The 18145-nt window shown below is 46.2% G+C and overlaps 1 pseudogene; it reads left to right on the top strand.

The window, feature by feature from the left end:
- Positions 1 to 487: 487 nt before the first annotated feature.
- The window catches only part of LOC119440632 (antifreeze protein Maxi-like), a 29041-nt pseudogene continuing 11383 nt past the window's right edge, over positions 488 to 18145 (top strand).

The following is an 18145-nucleotide window of genomic DNA, read 5'->3' as shown; positions in this document are numbered from 1 at the left end:
CTTGCAAAGTCGTACACCTCGACTACGCAACATACAACCGACATTTCGATGGTTCCTAATTTTCGTCCTGAGAACTTTTTGTTTAACGAAAGCATATTGTATGTGTGTACGCTGAAGTGCGCGAAATGCTGGGGGCGTATCATTGAGGCACCCTGACCGTGGCTTGGTAATCATTGCGGACATCGAATTGGCCAACACTCGTACACGCTTCACTTCCAGGCACTCGTGAACCACACGCTTAACACAGATTTCGGAAAGATAGTTTCCATATTTAGTTTCAATAGAATTAAATTTCTTGTTTTTTTATATAGTATTGTCTTGTGACCGCTCTAAAATCATTTCGCAATTAGAAGATCAAGTTTGTTCGTAAGCTTTTCTCCGCAATGCTGTGAGGTTGCGGACTAAGTGGCTGGAACACAGGTATAACACCTCATGGTATTGATCTCGTGAAAATTATTTCGTTCGTTTAATTTGGGAATGGTAGATCATGCGAAGCTTTGCCATGGCATTGGAGCTGCTTAATGCAGTCGTTGGCTTGGCGCTGCAGGGTCCCGTGTACGTGGCATGTGTGGGTTGCAGAGGTGTTTAATCGTGATGTTACAGAGCCATAGTCGGGTTGCCAGCTCATACCTTCTTAGTGTAGTAAAATGACCCTAGGACGTTTTTTGTGGATTTCAGTTAATCTTATCTGATCCCGGTGCTCTTAGGGTAATAAAGACGACCCTAGCCAGTCTTTTGCGAACTGGGAAAGAAGTAGGTGATGCCTTAAATGCAATCGTGTAAATAAATTTATCACGTTGTGTTACTGGGCAGATTTTGTATTACAACGAATGCAGTGAAGCAAACTATGAGTAAACATCCTTCTTGTCTAGCTGTGCCCCACTAATTTCCATGCGTTAGGTGCATTTCTTCGTCTGCCTCGCTGACTTGTCAGTCTCACGATTTCGAGCCAGCCGTAACTAGATTAAAAAAAAAAAACACGTGAACGGGGCGTTGTTTCTTGCTCGGTCTTTAATAGGCCTCTTTTTAGGTTCAAATTTGAAAACGGAAGAAGTCAACCGAACATTTTATTGCGATAGCAATTATATGGACACTCCAGGCGCACTTCTGCCATCGTCGTCACCATGAGGTTCCGGATAAAATCAAAAAAGGATACATGGTTGTCGTGCGCCGTATGCTGTATGTGCGAGTGGAAGCGTACGAGGGCGAGCCGACGATGACTGCTCAGTCTCGCGCGCGCGAGGAAAGCGGGGAGGAAGCGCGCTGTCTTCCGTCGCGCGCAAGGCACCGGGGGAGGGAAAGAAGGGAGGGGGGCGTTCTACTGAGGCAGCTGCTGCGTATGACGCGGCCGCCCTATCTTGAAAGCGACCTGAAATAGGGACAGAGTGTGAGTGCTGATAGCTCCGTGTGCGCTGTGTTTTATTCGCGTTGAAGTGAGAGACATCACTAATGTCGATTCGCCCGGTGCTGCAGCCGCGCTTCCTCACTCCAGCGTTCTCACAGCGATTTACCGCAGTCATCGAGTGAGATGTGTTCATGCTTGCGTGTGCACGCGTGACACTATGCTTGTTAATGGAGTGAATAAGCCAATGTTTGCAAGTTTATACAGCCGATAAAGCTACTATTCTTACTTCGTGTAGCTGTCTACTATTCATGATACTAATCATAATAGCATACAAAAGATATCATTACCAATTGCACACCCATCATCGGAAAGATAGGCTGCTAATCACATCAACATTGCCAATAATCTCCTAAGGATAGATGCGCCGACAATATTGTTTACAGCGAAGCTGTATTAAAGCGAAGCTTCCTATGTCTCACTGATTCGTCCGTGAGCACCAAAAACATACTGCAGGAAAGCCAACTTACAAAATGGAGCTATCTGCGCACCCAATAGAACAATCTGCGCATCGGCGCACACAATCGTAGAGCACTACAGTTTACATTCGCAGTTGTACCGATAAAAACAATGTGAACTAGAACGCCACGCTACCTAGATGAACTGTATATATCTGCATTGCATTACGCGCGTCACTCAATGCATTCCCGGCCGTCACCATGGGTAGGCCGCGGGTGCAGTGCTCGGTAGAAGAAGAGGCTGCCGTACGCGGACGTAAGCATGAGCGCGATCGTGCCCGTAAGGCCGATTTGTGTATCGGCACGGAATGCAGTCCGTGAAAATGTGAGTGTGTGTCAACGGCCCCATCACCTAAAATAAAGGCTATGCAACTTAACGAAATGTATCTTCATTCAACTTCAACGTTCAAAAATACAATCCGAAACAAGCAACCTTATCACATATGCATCGCATCGGGTCGCTCACCATTTCTTGGGTTCGTGGCGAGGTCGTTGGTTTTGGACGACTTTGATTCAATTTGCATGGTCGAAAGCTTCGCGTTCAGCCATCTTTCTTTAGGAAAGGGGCTTTGATTTTTATGGCTAAGTTCTGACCAAAAGTGTGTGCGTCGACAGGGTGTGTAGAAAAAAAGTTGCATCGACAAAATTCAATCCACAGTATCCTATGTATGTAGGTTCCTTAACATAAGTGTCAAAACCAGTGATGGATGACCATTATATAACATTCTACCCACCAATCCACCAATTAAGGTGGATAAAGGAGGATTAAGGTGGATCAGGGTGAATGAATGTGAATTAAGGTGTATTAGGGCGGATTAGGGTTCATTTTAGGGAAGTCAGCTAGTATACAAGACGGGTAATTGGAGATCGCAGGGAGATGCCTTTGTCCTGCAGTGGACATAAATATAGGCTGATGATGATGATGAAGGCGGATTAGGGTGAATTAAAGTGGATTAAGGTCGACTCAGGTTGATTAAGGTGGATGAAGGAGGATTAAGGTGGATTAAGGAGTACTAGGGTGAATTAAGGTGGGTGAAGAAGGATTAAGGTTGATTAAAGCGGACTAGGGTGGATTAAAGTGGATGAAAGAGGATTATGGTAGATTAATGTTGATTATGGTGGATTAAGGATAATTAGGGTTTATTAGCGTGGATTAGGGTTCATTAAGGTGGATTGAAGTCGACTAAGGTGGATTAAAGTGAGTGAAGGAGGATTAAGGTGGATTAAGGAGGACTAGGGTGGATTAAGGTCGACTAAGGTCGATTATGGTGGATTATGGCCGATTAAGGTGGATGAAGGAGGATAAAGGTGGATTAGGGTGTCTTTGTCTTGATGCTTGAATTGCAGATATATAGCGATACATATGTATAATTTCATCATTTTACAAGAAGACATGACACCTTCGCTGGTCGTCTTTTTTTACTTTACAGAGTGGAAGTTTTTTCTTCTCACCACACATCTGCGTGCTTAACCACATAGCAGTGCGCAAAATATAACAACTTAATTCGCAAGCATTCCTTCCCATGACACGTAGTCGCTAAGCGCTGCAAGGCACATGTACTGGGTGGCACATTTCCAAACTCACTGGCTATTATCTGCGGTGCGGTGTAACTAATCAATGTGTTTAGGTCAGTCGTAACCTCATTAAATATAAAATCGCGTGAGCATCGACTGGAGACAGTATCATTGCAGACATTTTACCATAGGTCTAGGTTACTTTCACTCGGAAACAAGTGCCAGGCACTAGGTGTAACTCGTTACCATAGTCAATCCTTCTATAATAGTAAAGTTAGCCACCCGATTGGAGTAAGTTTCCTTCATGGTTGCTGAATGAGCCGTTAGGCCTGGCCTGCAGGTCAAGACCGGTGAACTCAAACAGTTGGCACGTCCGGCCACTTTTATTTCATGGTCACCTGCTAAGGGTGCACCTTCACCTAGATATTCATACAGAATATGCCACTTTTCCAGAAAGAAAATGTGGAGCATCTGCTTACACATATGTCTTCGTTACTTCACGCGGACAATAAACAAAAAAGCAGGGCAATATAAGAACAGATAAAATAGCTTAATGAATATACGTTAGTAAGTAATCAAGCGTCTCATGTAGAGGCTCACTGCCCACTTGAGTGATTGCTGATTTGATGTAAGCGGCTAGGCACAGGTGATTCTCAGTGACTGTGGCCTCAATCAGTCTCATTGGCAGATGGGGGTAGGGTGAACTTGCTTTGGGGGTGTAGTGACGGTGGCCGGCTACCACATTTTCTTGAAATTTGTGCTGTGTTAACCTGCCTGTTACCGTGCTCACACTTGAGTGGAGTATCCCTTACCAGTCCTGATTTAGTGGATCCTGAGTGGCGTTAAGATAGTATTTGTTTACGGTTGCCTGACACGTGTGCCTTGCCGTCTGGATAGATACTTGATAACAAATGGAAACAGTCTTCTGTTATCGATATTATTTGAGGAAAACTGATTCTGTATTCAGGAGTGGCGTGTCCGAGTCTCGGAAGAACGGGGCCCACGTAATGTCTTTCTGACGAGCTCGTTAACCACTTGCTCACCGGTCCCACGTGCCCTAGTATCCGGGCCACTTCCACGATAATTTTCAAATGTTTGTCTGTAAAGTTGCAGAGTTTCGTCCGTATCCCTCCTCCCAGGAGGCTTCTGCATGTACTTTCATCGCTGTCAGTAAAAGGGATGCATTTACAGTTATCATCATCGTCATCATCAGCCTATATTTATGTCCACAGCAGGACGAAGGCCTCTCCCTGTGATCTCCAATTGCTCCTGTCTTGCGCTAGCCGATTCCAACTTGCGCCTACAAATTTCCTAACTTCATCACCCCACCTAGTTTTCTGCCGTCCTCGACGGCGCTTCCCTTCTCTTGATATTCATTCTGTAACTCTAATAGTCCACTTGTTATCCTTCCTACGCATTACATGGCCTGCCCAGCTCCATTTCTTCCGCTTAATGTCAACTAGAATATCGGCTCTCCCCGTTTGTTCTCTGATCCACACTGCTCGCTTCCTGTCTCTTAACGTTAGACCTAAAATTTTTCGTTTCATCGCTCTTTCTGCAGTCCTTAACTTCTTCTCGAGCTACTTTGTTAACCTCCAAGTTTCTGCCCCATATGTTAGCACCGAAAGAATGCAATGATTGGGTACTTTTCTTTTCAACGACAGTGATAAGCTCCCATTAAGGATTTGGCAATGCCTGCCAAATCCAATTCCAGCTATATGTAGGTTTAATTTCTAAGGTATGACGACGACAGAAAGTCTAGTCTAATGCGTGTCGATTTTCAGGATATTCCTAAAAAAGAAACACAGACAAAAGAAATAGAATAAAATGATATCCGTCAGTGCTCGCATTCTTGAGTCTACCTCAGCGGCACAGAATCATAAGAAAGATGCATGACCATTGTCTGTGTTGGTCGATTGCGCGGTATTACGCAGCTAAGGAGAATACTCTGCTTATTGCTCCTTATCACCGAAGGAAAGGGCACGATGTGAGTGGTCTTTTTTCTATGGTGTGGAGGAACATGTCGTCGGTTGCAAGTGTAAGTCAGAAGTTTTGGATGACTGTGGTGGCCTTTTGCTGGTGAAGACAGTGAACTGTGTCGGTTAAGCACTCACTTGCAACAGAATTCTTCAGGCTGATACCAAAAGAGCAGAAACTAATGCTACGATGAAACTATGAAAAAATGACTATTTCAGATTTATCCAGACATTGGAAAAAGAACTATGCGTGTTCACAGAATTTTTTGTGACGCTTCTAAGTACTTACAGAATGCATGCATTTGACGTTAACCTTTCTCTATCTTTGATTTATCTTACAGTGGAGCGGTATATGTCTACTCTCCCATAGATTTTTCAATGTCCGTGCCTCAAAATTCCCGCGCATTTTTTGAGGAGGCAAACCAAACCAGTAAGACATGTGCTGATACCTGGCGTACAAGAGGAAAGCTAAGAAACCACCCAATACTAGATAATGCTGCCTTCTATCAAGAGGCGAAGAAAACCAGTAAGGCATGTGCTGACACCTGGCGTAGCAGGAGGAAAGCTAGGAAACGGGCGGCGAATAGCAGTGAAGATCGTGCCTGAGAGGCTGCCTGAGAGACAGGAAGACAGGTGCCGCGAAGCGGACAATATTTCGAAGTGGCGCAGGTACAACGCCAGTAAATTGGACGAGCACAAGGGAGCGTATGCGAAATTTCAGAGGGACGTTCTGGACAGACATTTCTGATTCAGTTGTGTGGTGCGCGACAGACTGTGGTTCGACAACGATTTCATGGTGATTGGTAACGTTCGAGATGTCGCGAAGCATGAACGTGATGCGGTTTGGACAGCTACCTCAGCTCCTGACTGAGCCAGCTGCTCGGTTTGGCTGCGCCGAGGGAGCGCTAATCTAGTGCGCATCGATCATTTTCTGTGACAGTGGTTGCTAACAAGCCACCTGCTGCATTTCTCCGCCTGCGCAAAGAACCGAATAGGCAGTTGGTATGTTGCATGCGCTGGTATGGGGAGGCCACATGTAGAGCGTACTGCCTAAAAACAGCTCCGCTGGTAGCCCACATTCACAGAGTGGAATGGCTGCAATTTGTTTTTCTTTTGACTGCCCCTTGGGGTGACGCTGCATGCTCCACTATTTTTTCTTTCGCTTCAAGATACTTCCTTTACACTCACTAGGGTTATGTATCTTTTTAATAATTATCGCCGATTTCACTGTTGACCCTATACAAGTGAAATAGAATACGAGGAAGCAAGTGCTTTCAACGTCTCCACCTTGTTGCCCTGGTAATCCTCCCGTATCGAGGAAATTGGCCGGCGTAAAATACTACCAGGCAAGCTGGCAGACGTAAGAATAGCTGGCGTGTTAAAATACGAGATGTAAAGTACTACCTGCGCATATTCTAACCTACAGAAATTTGCAGCACGGAAGAGGTAAGATAACTTATTTCTGTAATCGATTTCATCCACCAGTTAAACTCAACTGGGCAAATGAACTAAGTGTAGCAGCTGAACTCGTCTGCGAATATATTTCGTGTGCAAGTGACCGCTGTACTTTAACAATGGACTCTTGTGTAAGTTATCAATATTTATTTTCTTGTACAGTACGTTTTCATATACCTAGCACCTGCCAAGCGCATCCTTACATCTGTTTGCAACTGCCAAATGCCTGCCACGCGCGCAGGCATTTCCCCTGCTCGCTTGGCATTAGAAAGGCAAGAGGCCTACTGCTTGCAACGTACACCAGAGGCGTAGTATAGTGCCCGAGTACGTGCCAAATGCGCGCGAAGGAAACTGTGCGCACAGAGCGCGTCAGGCTAGATGTAAGTGGTAGGCGAGCAACGCTGAAGCGAAGAGCATGGTGGAATAGTGTCCTCTTAGATTCGCGGCGACAGGGTGCGATAGCCGAAGAAGCCATTCTGAGTGTCCTGCTAGGCAGCAAGTACTTTCCGCTGGGTTTCCCCTCGTGCGTTTTCTGTCTCCGCTAAAAGCTTCGCGCCGAACACCTTTTGGGAGTAAGCTTCAGCGCCCACCTGTGGCAATCGGATTCCCCCTTTTGGGCGCGTCTTCCTATTTTTGTGAATGCTTTATTCCGAGTTTTTTGTATGCTGCTGGGAGCTCTTTTTTTTTTCTTTCTCTGATTCTCCTGAATGAGCGCCTATGAAAAGAGGCATCAATGTGAAACACTCAAAAGGGGAAAAAAAAACAGACAGCAATAAACAAATGCTTCACCTCTGCTGCAGTACCTTTGCTGTCAGGCTCTTCATTTCATTCTTTTAATCAATAGCACCCAGTGTTAGTTGTGGCGACGTTCTTTCTCTTCGTGCCTATACCGGGCAATATTTGGCGTGAGCGGACGCAATAGCTTCTTTGGCTTTCGCGAAAATTTGTGCCGACCGAGTGGAACTACTTATAGTTAAAGCGGAAAGGGGAGCGTATACCAGCCACGTAGTAAGATCACCATATAGCAATTATACCTTAGATTTGGTGATCCCTCTATCACGCGAAAGATGTGCCCATTTGATGGCTGATGGTAACCAATACACAAGAAGCGTCGATAAGTGCGGTTGCTACCGAGATAACATTAGATTTTCACGCTGCTAATGTAGGAATGAACTATACCCTTTGTTGGCTAAAAAGAAAGAAAGAAGCAGGCGTAGTAAGTGAATAAACAAAGTATATAAATTATTTCACAAGTATCTTTCAGAAAGCTTAAGTTTGTTCAAGGCATGACGTGTACGTATTTTTCAGTGAACATGAGGCTTCATGCTCTTAGTAGAATGAAGTGGCCACGTATTAAAGTTACAAACAAGGTCAGCGCGCGTTTGTCAAGAACAGTGTTTTATAGTGCAGCCCCATACACGTTCTATTTAGGTAATGAACAGCCGCGAAGCATGAAAACGCAGTTTCTTTGGCTACGTCCTGACAGCACAGAACAAGACAAAGCAATACGTATGCTCCTGGTACTAGAGGTTACTTGTAATAAACATCAAGAAATACCTCGACTTCGGCTAAAAGATATGCTGTCCGTTTCTGGGACGGTCACAGAGCTTAACAAGCGTCGCTCTGACTTTGGTGAAATGTGTTCGACCCACTCTGAGCTCGGGGGCTTAGTGTAATTGAAGCGGCATAGGACGGGAACAAGACATAATAGGTTGGCGGGCCTAAATGAGTTGTCGAGTAGAAATGAGCTTCTGCCTGGAATCCGAGGCCAGTCGAAGGGCATTCCTAAGCCGGATGGCTTGAATCCTCGACATAAAAAAGGCTAATTAATTACGCGCATACGCCAGCCGCACTTTCGTTCTTCTGCTTCATTTACCGATCGGTTCCTGCTTCGATCGCTCGGAAGGACCGCCGTTACGCCGTCTGCCCGCTACGTCAACAGCTCGTCCGCTTTCGCTTGATTGCTTCTGTGCTTGGTGCTCGTTAACCGTGTTTGGCGCTCCTTCACCGATGTGTATGCGCCGGTTTCGTTCCCGGTTAACCGCTAACCCTACTACTTTGTCCCCTATTGCAGGGACAGCGTCTGGTAAACCACGTCTACTGAACCACGTCTGCTGGTGTAAGCACTCTTCTTTTATTTCCTGTAGTTTTCGCTACTATACAGGTGTTTACGTCGGGTAGGCAGTTCGCTTCTCATGAATTGCTCGTCTAGACGTCGCTTGAAGGCAGTGCTTGAATACCATTAGATGATGGCATCAAATACTTTGCCTTAGAAAATCACTGATGCTCTTACTATGGATAACCAGAGCCTAACAATTCGCCTTATTTTCTCGTTACTTGCTTTGGATGGTGGCTAGTAGAGTTGTTTCGAATGTTTTCGCTACCTTAATGCGGACAGACCCACCTCTTGTTGGATGAACCCGCCCGTTTTATTAGATTCACATCGAGGGAGGCTTATAGCTGAAATATTTATCAGTGTAAGCTGAGTAGTAGGCAGAGTTATATGTTTCGTAATTTTGATTCGCCTGCTCGTTTTACGATATCTTGTAAGGCGCAAAACAACAGTCACAGAAATAAGAAAACAGAGACAGTTAAAGGTAAAGGAAAGACAGGTAGGTTAGCAGAGGATATCTCTGGTTGGCTACCTTATACAATGGGGGGGGGGGGGAGGGGGGGTATGAAACACGTGAGAAAAGAAAGAAGTAGAAAGAAGGAAGGCTACAATGGACAAAAAAAAATAGAGTATCTATCTGGACACGCGGTCACACGGTTTGTCAAGACACCAGTAGTCAGGCAGAGCGCCAATCTCACATGCACAGACATGCAACGTTACACAATGCACTGTGTCACGCCGTGTCCCCCAGTCACAATTTCTAATTCTGTCCGGTCGGTCTCTTTTAGGTAGAGCAATTGGAAAAGGCACCAATGTTAACTATCTTGCGCTGAAATTTGCCCATCTTGTTTTGCCTTTTCGTGTAATGTAGGATTGTTGCTTTGTCCATCATCATCATCATCACATCATCATCATCATCATCATCATCATCATCATCATCATCATCATCATCATCATCATCATCAGCCAGCAGCAGCAGCAGCAGCAGCAGCAGCAGCAGCAGCAGCAGCACAGCAGCCAGCAGGCAGCGCAGCAGCAGCAGCAGCAGCAGCAGCAGCAGCAGCAGCAGCAGCAGCAGCAGCAGCAGCAGCAGCAGCAGCAGCAGCAGCAGCAGCAGCAGCAGCAGCAGCAGCAGCAGCAGCAGCAGCAGCAGCAGCAGCAGCAGCAGCAGCAGCAGCAGCAGCAGCAGCAGCAGCAGCAGCAGCAGCAGCAGCAGCAGCAGCAGCAGCAGCAGCAGCAGCAGCAGCAGCAGCAGCAGCAGCAGCAGCAGCAGCAGCAGCAGCAGCAGCAGCAGCAGCAGCAGCAGCAGCAGCAGCAGCAGCAGCAGCAGCAGCAGCAGCAGCAGCAGCAGCAGCAGCAGCAGCAGCAGCAGCAGCAGCAGCAGCAGCAGCAGCAGCAGCAGCAGCAGCAGCAGCAGCAGCAGCAGCAGCAGCAGCAGCAGCAGCAGCAGCAGCAGCAGCAGCAGCAGCCTATTTTATGCCCACGGCAGGATGGAGGCCCCTCCCTGCGATTTACAATTACCCCTGTCTTGCGTTAGCTGATTCCAACTTACGCCTGCAAATTTCCTAACTTCATCACCCCACCTAGTTTTCTGCCATCCTCGACTGCACTTCCCTTCTCTTAGTATCCATTCTGTAACTGTAATGGCACACCAGTAATCCATCCTACGCATTACATGGCCTGCCCAGCTGCATTTCTTTTTCATAATGTCAATTAGAATATCTGCTATCCTTGTGAACAAGGAGTCAATCAAGCGAGATTCAGCTTGCTGAACGAGACGTCCTGATGGCCTCGAACACGCACGCAGAGGACGTACAGTCAACCACAAAATTTTACGGAACACGAGAGATCTGAGAAAAAGTTGAATATCTGAACAGCCTCACAACGCAGCCTAATATTCGCATTTACAGCCTTAACCAACATATCTGAACAGCATTGTGATGTTAGGTTTTACTGACTACTGTTACAGGCTGCTCAGAAACTGAACGTTTTCTGAGATTCCGTGGTCCGTAAACTTTTGTGGTTGACTGTACCTTATCGCATAATAAAAATACCATTTTGCCAGAGTCAAGGTGAGTGAACGATGATATTATGGGACCTCGTACTGTGAGCTTTCTTTAGCAATAAGGTCTTTACCCCAGCAATAAGCACAACAAAGATCCCGAGAATGTAAGAACTGGGCAGCATTTTTTTTTCGTTTTTTTTTTGTGTGTTTTAGTAGGAAATGATGCGGCAGCAAAGCACAGCGTAGCGAGTGTCGTACAAATGAGCAGCCCACGCGCACCGCTTGGCGTTGCAGTGTTAGACGAGATTCTTTTACAACTTCGCTTCACTGCTTTTAATTAGCGCCTCTCGAATTGCGAGAACAAGATAAAGAAATGAAACGAGAACGTCTTCAAGTGACAATATAACGCGAGAGAGTACATGACTGTCTCCTCGGAGCGTATCCTAATTAATGGCTCGGTGACAGCCCTAGCGTGGCATGCGCATTTCCAGTCTAATGGATTTCCCTTGGCGCGGTCTTGTGGGACTCATCAGGCTCTCGGGCGAACGGCGGGTGCGCAAAGATTTTGCTAAGCCGAGGCTGGTGCGCTCTCGCGGGAGGCGCAGTGCTAATTAGACTGCTCTTGAAGAGATAATGCTCGGGTGTCTACAGCAGGCCTAGGACAGTGGCGTTGATATATACAAGCCCGAAGTAATCCCGTAATAAGAAATTCTGCTGAACCTCACACCTGTTCTGGCGACACGTTCCTTCGTTCCTGGTGACAGAGCGCTAATGAAATTCTAAACTTCTACGTTATATGCTAGACCAAAGTGGGAAATTTATTTCTTTAGCATTCGCTCGAACATGCTCAAGCAGCCTAATATCTTTGCTATCTTGCTTTTAATTCTTCCCATTGCAGCACCCGCTTATGTTTTTATATGCTAAGAAAGAACTCTGCACCTGAACGTTTGTCGTTTTGCTACAAACACTACATGAAAGCCATGGGCACTCAAGCAGCAGTTAATAGCTAAATTTAGAGCTTCAACAATTTCTTTTATTCGTCACGTGGGAAAATGATCCACGCAGGCCAGTTTTATGCAAATGAACTGAACCAGCAACTTACGAAACACATTGTCCGTGAGGCGTCGCTTTATTAACCTCCGCGTGAGTGACGCTGATTTCTTGCTGATTTATCAGTGGTGATTAATTTAGAGTTCTCGCATTATTTCCATCTGACTGCGCGTTAAGAAAAAAATTGGCTGTGGCTTAACTCAGTTATGCCTGGGTGTGCGTAGCGAGAGGTAAGGTTAATCTTATAGTTTAGCTTGGTAGGTTTTACTGACTCTTGGTAGGTTTTACTGAATCTCTACGGTTACATCTTTATCGTTTAGCTTCGTACGTCTGAGTGTTTAGGTTTGGTTGTTATCTGTAGTTAAGTTATGGTTACATTAAAGATTATACATTTTTAAAGTGTAACGCATTAATTTTGAAAGTCTTCATCTTGTTGTTTCTCAATCCCAGAAAAACGGCCCGATGGTCAGTGAGGCGGGAGGATAAGGGCTTGTGGTCCAGTGACTTGGAACACGTTTCGGGTGCTATCCTCATCTGAATCCACTCGCCTGGCCGCCTCGTACTTACGACGCTTCTCGAGGCGTGCGGCTCACACTACTGCTCCTCTTGGTTTCGTTCCGACGACGAAGCCTGGCTTCTTTCAGTCTCTCCGACTCACTTTCCATATCTGCCGACGAATCCCACCGAGCCTCCCCTTCTATATATACGATGCAACGCCGGCTCCTCCTCTGTTGTTGCATCGTGGTTTCACCGGCACCTCCTCTGACGTCATGCCAGATGGTGCGGTGAGCGGCGCTGCGGCGGTTGCTAAGCAATGGCTCAGCTCGCGGTGCGGCCACCGGCCACAGTGAAACGGCGAGAATACGGCCAATGTTGCTCTCGCTACAAAAAAAAAATACTGGTTTGTTACAAGTCAGCCTGCAACAGTAAGACATCTCAAGCAAACAATGCAAGAGCAATATCTAGACTCTCTTTTCCGGAAGGCTGCCGGATACTTTTATTCGAAAGAGACGAACCATCTGGGAACCGGGAACCAAGACCATCCTACCCGCCATGGTTTGCTATTAGGTTTGGAGTTGCGCTGCTAAGCCCGAGGGCACGGCATGTGATCCCTTCCACGTCGGCAGCATTTCGATGGGGCCGAAAAGAAGAAAAAAAAAAACGTCCGTGTACCGTGCATTGAGTGCACGTTGAAGAACCTCAGGTATCAAAATTATTCCATAGTCCTCCTCTACAGCGTGACTCGTAATGATAACATGGTGTGGCGCGTAATGCTCCAGAATTTAATTTTAAACATCGTCCTGAAAATGGAGACACGTGTACATGTTTTTTTCCGTTGACAGCTTTTCACCGGCTAACCACTGTTACAACGTCATCACTTGGCGAGTGTTCTTGCATGGGAACTTTCTCGAATCCTGTCGCCGATTCTGTAAGCAAGATAATATTGTTTGTAATCAGATTGTATGCGTGGTGCGAATAGTGGTTTACATTCTAGAACATGCGCGAGCACTAGCGATAACGCTGGAATGTACGACGACTCATGTATAAATAACCAACGTGTCACACCTGCAGATCACATTTATATGATCGGCGACAACCATGCTTTTGCTTTTCTGGACACAAATTCGCTCAACAAAGAGTTAGTTTTCGTGACTCACAGTTAAAAGGAATGGGAGGGGACATTGTCTGCTTTTTCACCATAACTACAACGTGACAATAGTTTCTAGGTGCACGACTCAGTTCCTATTCCTCGCATTGTTATTCTCTTCATTTTCTTCTTCTTTTCGAGAAGCACCAATGCGACTTGTGCATTGACGCTTAACTGACTGCTAAGCTTAAACCAAACGAAACCGAAACCCGAACCGTGGGACTTGTATGAAAGATCCTTTAAATGGCCTTGGGGGAATAGAGAAAAAAATTAATTCTCGTATTTGTGACTGCGGTGAGATGTCGTAGTGGGTCTCGGCTTGTGCTTCTCACTTTGCTATTGGGTATCGCTTGCCTTCTTCTGTCGTAGTAAGCTGGTTAATCCGAGCTTCTGACCTAGCATGGCGAGCTGACTTGTGCTTTGTAGTTAGCTTCTGTAGTTTAGGGCAAACAGGAAGTAAGATATGATGTTTAAAGGAACCCTGAAACGATTTTGACGATTTTGTACAAACATACTGAGTCGTTAAAGTAGGTCCTTCTGATAATTAATTGACGCATCTAAGCACTCCACGTACAGCATGTAATTTATTATAAGGTATTAAAAAGGTACATCGCTACCGATCGCAGCAGGCCAATCGGCTGAGTTTTGTAATGCGATTTGACCATAACACGTCAGTAGGGCCAGCTATCCGATTGGCTGCCCAGGGTGCGTCATCGACAATTTTTCCAACATTATGGTGAACAAATGTTGTTCGTAATAGTTTAGATGCTAGTTAATTTGTTTCTATAAAAAGAAAGTAACAAAAGAGAATGCACAAGGACATGTATCACTACACTAAAAGCACTTCCGGCCCACAGCAAGTGTCGTCTGCTTGTGTTAAAACGTGCTCCGTGTTGACGAGAGCTGCGCGGTCAGTGTTGGTCTTGTTCTTTCTTTTCGCGAGCACCATGGTTCGCCCTTGTTGCGTTGTGGGCTGCAAACGTAGCGATCGGCGACATGTCAAGCTGCGACATCGTGCACCGCTGCAAGGCAGCAGGCGAGCGGAGTGGCTGCGGCGCATCGGACTATCGGTATCCAAACGGCGCCAGCATCTACGCGTTTGCGGCCGTCACTTCGCGTCGCAGGATTGCCACAATAGAGCTTAGCGTGTCCTGTATTCAGTTTAACGCAAGCGCAAGTGTACTGGCCGTTTTACCATGTTTTACTAAATGAACGAAGGCGCAAACGTGAACTGCTTGCACGGTGCCCAGCCACCTGGCGGCACAAAGCTCAACCAAACACACACCTTATATAGCCAGTAACCAAGCTTTTTCTACTTTGCTGTTGGCTGAAATTTTCGTCAGGAGCGTAATATTGAACACGATGTCTTCTTATATGTTTAAAATGTTTCACACTTGGTTACAGGAATATTAGCTCTGTATTTAGCTGGACTAAGCTCTGCGTCACCAGATGGCTGGACCGTGCATGCTGATCAGGCCGCTCACGTACGTCTACGAAGCTCCTTCGTAGGGGCTTTAGTTTACGCCTCTGCCTATCCGTCAAAACACCCAGCTCGCCTGTGGTTACCGGAATACCGGACACGCTCGGCGCTGCGACAGAACGCTCGCAACGCACGATGCTTGATCGCTCTCACTGGGAATCGACGGCCGGGGGGCTAGCGGAGAGGTTGGAGAGCCTTCGCGCGCTGGCTCTAAGACAACCGGAAGTAGACGACACACGTCACAACATGACGTAGAGCCAGCGAAGGCGGAGCTTAGTCCCGATTACTCGGCGAACGAGTTGAGGAGGAAATGCATGGCTAAGGAGGAGGGTAACTTGTAATCCTCCGTAGCTCTCTTAATATGAGACGCTTCACCTAAATTGTGACGCGAATGTTTTACTGTAGCTGTACCCTACACGTCTACAAAATGTATCCGAACCGTTTCAGAGACCCTTTAATAGTGTCACTAAATTTGGTATAGTGACGGTGAAGAATCAAACACTGCCAAAGGTGAGAGTTTAGAGTCGAACTCTTTATTGGGCGAACTTGTGCCCTGAAAGACAAGCAACACTAAAAACCACAATGATAACGGCCAAGTACGTCAGTCACCGAATCTAAATATCACGGGTCATGTCCGTTCGTTAATCACACATGTACCACCGCACATTCCGGAGTGATCGCTGGTGCTCGCGTACATTCGAGAACGTAGAACACCATTCGCGTAGTAGCCGCTCTCTGATTACGGAATACCCTTTTGCTATAGAAATGGGCGGCAACATTCAGAGAAATTCATATGCAGTAAATGTTTCTTGTACCGAGCATTAACTTGATTGCAGTGATTATGCACTGAAAAACGGTCACCCGCAAACTAAAACGGTGTACGCGTGACTATATTAGCCCTTTAGAGATATGACATAAAACTACCTGCAGGAAATGTTCGTTTTTCATCGAAATGTGCAAGCTACACAAAGAATAGAGATATTCAATGAAAAGAAGGAGGAGGAATAAACTTTACCTACAGAAGTGAGCTAACGGTGAAATCGTCCGTGGTGGGCGGCATCCCTAGTCCAGGATGCACCAGGGATGCGGCCTACTCAGTCTGTAGTGGCTCAGGATATCGCGTATCTTTTCGGGACGCTATCGTGTTGGCCGGCCGGGGCTCGTGAACCCGTTGGAATAGCCCGGAGAATGTGATCTCGGGCAGCGGCGTTAGGCGCTACATTAGCCGTCAGGGACTCTTGTCCCGGGGCCGGGACAATGTATAGTTCCTGAAAATTGTTCAGCTTCTCGAGGATGCTCAGGGCTTGTTTTGAAATGTGGCCGTTTTGGTAATTTCTACATGCTGTTTGTGAGTCCGTGATGACTGTGATGTGATCTACCTCTAGCTTGAGTCGCTCTATCTGGCTTGTCTTGTTGGCCTCTGCTAGTTCCTCCCATATATTGTGGATTTCCAGGCTGAGTAGCTTCTCCGTAGACATCTTCGGTGCCAGCTTGTAGGTCTTTCGTATTAGAGTGTTCAATTTGTCTCTCTCGCTGTTCTTGAGATCCAGGTACGGGGTGCCTAAAGTGTCTCTGCTGTTTATCAGGGCTTGTATTAATCTGATCGTGTCCCTGTTCTTTCAGGCCATGCTATGTGTTAGTCACTCTTCGCACCAAGTGCGCAACTTGGGTAACTGTTGCTTGCAGCTTTTTAATGGCGGCGAGACCAGCACCGTCCTTTTGGAAAGTGAGGCCCATGGGATACGCAGTTCGTCCAACTTGGGTATGTTGACTCCGTGCAGGGTTAATGTTGGGTCCGGTGTCTCCATGCATTTCTCCGCAAAGTTCGGGAATTAATATCTCCAAACTGGCGTCATCATGAAAATTCGTTCTAAGTGGATCCGCCTTGTGATCTCCACGGCTAAAATTTGTAAATTGCAATATGGGCCATGAGGTAATTATTTACAAACTTAATTAGTGAATTTTTGTTAATTAGTAGATTACGCATTTCAGCTTTTTTTGCAAGTAATGTCCACCTCTTCGAGTAGACCAGTTTATGAGCTAGAATTGCGCTATCTGCCACAAACAACCTTTAAATAGTTTTGAAAGCTTTCGCTGAAACACCTGCTACAAGCACATACATCCATCGAGACACTTGGACCCTCGATTTTACAACTCCCATCTTTCAGAAGTTGTCGTTGTGCGCTGCTGAGCAAGTTCCAGCAGCTTGGTCGTTCTCCAAGTGCACTGAATAATTTTTTTTTTACTCTCAATAGGTCGAACTTCAACCCGATATGGGGCTCACAAAGCTGTGATAGAATTCTCGTCAACAACAAGACTCGGCTCTTCTCTGTATATAGTGCGCATATACTTCTGGTGATACGTCTGGTGGGACGTGCTGTTGTGTGCCTTCCTCATATCTTTTCTTCTTTTTATGCTTCCTTCTTGCTTTCCCTCTTTCTCTCATTGTCATGTTGATGGCCATGGTTTTTATTTAGGCGGCCATTGCTACCCCACTGCTCTTTCTCTTCGTGCATGCGTGGTGCTTAGATGTGTTTACATGATTAACAAAATGTGTGTGTGCATGTGCGTGCGCGCATGTGTGTGTGTGTGTGTGTGTGTGTGTGTGTGTGTGTGTGTGTGTGTGTGTGTGTGTGTGTGTGTGTGTGTGTGTGTGTGTGTGTGTGTGTGTGTGTGTGTGTGTGTGTGTGTGTGTGTGTGTGTGTGTGTGTGTGTGTGTGTGTGTGTGTGTGTGTGTGTGTGTGTGTGTGTGTGTGTGTGTGTGTGTTTCTGCTGCATTTTATAGTCTCCGTAAGGTGACCGATGCGGAACTACTGCCTACCACACGCGTAGGAACTAGGAACTACAGACTATAGACGACCAATCACAATGAATGCGTTCCCATATCGGGTCACATAACGTGCGAGGAAGCTAATTACAGCTGTAAACACAGTGACCAGATATGTGAAATATACATCTCTTTGGTAATACAACTTGGAGGGAAAGGCAAGTATATTTACCTGCCAAAAAGAAAATTGAGACATGACATCAACCGGCAGCTGGC

The sequence above is a fragment of the Dermacentor silvarum genome, chromosome 2, assembly GCF_013339745.2.
Source record: "Dermacentor silvarum isolate Dsil-2018 chromosome 2, BIME_Dsil_1.4, whole genome shotgun sequence".
Taxonomy (NCBI): domain Eukaryota; kingdom Metazoa; phylum Arthropoda; class Arachnida; order Ixodida; family Ixodidae; genus Dermacentor; species Dermacentor silvarum.
Note: the sequence above shows the minus strand (reverse complement) of the source record. Positions and strands in the feature narration are given on the sequence as shown.